At 41.8% G+C, this 1,493-nt stretch overlaps 1 pseudogene; it reads left to right on the top strand.

Moving 5' to 3' along the window:
• The first annotated feature begins 217 nt into the window (after nucleotides 1-217).
• Nucleotides 218-880, top strand: LOC147455330 (uncharacterized; annotated as a pseudogene).
• Nucleotides 881-1,493: the final 613 nt, after the last annotated feature.

The raw sequence follows: 1,493 nt of genomic DNA, 5'->3' as shown, positions 1-1,493 counted from the left end.
GGAGTGAGGCAAAATTTGACAGCTTTCAGACAGAGCAAGGAATGCAAATGCTTCACCCCTCCATTGTAAGGTGCATTGGGTTTACTACAGAAGCTCCTTGGATCACAATATTCCCATACTACAATGGGGGTACCATGGGCAACATGATGTGTCGCTTATCGTTCGCTCACAGATTGTTCAGACGACACATGCACAGGCTACAGCACGGCTGGAGGTCATGCCTGTAGCAAATCTTTCTGTAAGTGAGATAGACACTGTGCAGATCAAAGTAGTGATCGAGCACATGCCAGCCATTTTTCATGCCTTAATTGACGGCGTTGCATCTGCCTACTCGGCCGGTATAGTGCACAGTGACTTGCACCCGTTCAACGTAATGTTGGACTTTACTCGTGCCAATAAACCCCACATTGGCATCATTGATTGGGGTATGATGCTGAGAACACCAGCTAAGCGTGCAGCAAATAATTATCTTCATCCAAGCGCGCAGTCGGACGAAGTAGTTTTGAATGCACAGAGATCAGGGAATGCCGAGATGGCTAAGCGACCGTGTATTGCGCCCTAACTATACGATCCACGGTACACAAATGCATACACAAAAGCGAGTGACATTTATGCATTGGGCTACCTATTCGACATGATGGCAGATTTTTGGAGTGCAGCCAGAAAAGTTTATTTTCCAGAAGAAGTTTTTCACCACCTAGACGAAGATGTTATGAGGGCTATTCGATTTAAAGTAGATTGTTGGATGAAGTTAAAAGAGTGGGACCAAAGAAGGAATGCTTCTGACGTGTTGATATTTTTCAAAGAACATTTAAAGATAGACCCTAATCTTGTCCAACGTCCACTTGTTGAACTTGCACCATGATTTTATCCGATTTAAACATTTCTATGATATGCATATGTCTTGTCCAGGGTATTCTTTTTTTTATTGAAGTGTGTTATTTGGTTTGAAGTGGTTCACCTAATTGAGTCAATTATCTTTAGTCATTTCAAATTTGTCATTTAACTGTCAATAATTTAAATTTGCCTTGTGGTTCAGTTAGTCGCATTTGTTGTGGTTTGATTTAGTGGATTCCGCGTAGTGTCCCAATGAGTGAGAATATATATTTGCCAATGATATTGAATATTTGTCTATCTGTTGACTACAACTCTAAGAGAAAATGGCCGATGAAGAACAAGATATTGGCACCCAATCGCTGCCTGATCTTCAACAACAAGCGGTTGTTAATGCATTTCAGCGCATGAAGTCTCTGGCACACGGCATGTTGGCACAACAAGTGACGCGTACTGCTCGCCAACTCTCAAATTGGGCAAATCCAAACCATATGCAATGGAAAGAGATCAATAAACAAGTGAAAAAGGACATGATCAAGACAATATGGCCATGTGAGGACATAGAGATCAAGAAAGAAAGGTGGAAGGTTTCGAAGTGCAACCATGATGCGATCAAAGATAACACTAAAAGGATTTATTTGGAGGTTTATGGCCATCCC

Source organism: Adiantum capillus-veneris, chromosome 6 (genome assembly GCF_014529385.1).
Source record: "Adiantum capillus-veneris isolate H3 chromosome 6, ASM1452938v2, whole genome shotgun sequence".
Taxonomy (NCBI): Eukaryota; Viridiplantae; Streptophyta; class Polypodiopsida; order Polypodiales; family Pteridaceae; genus Adiantum; species Adiantum capillus-veneris.
Note: the sequence above shows the minus strand (reverse complement) of the source record. Positions and strands in the feature narration are given on the sequence as shown.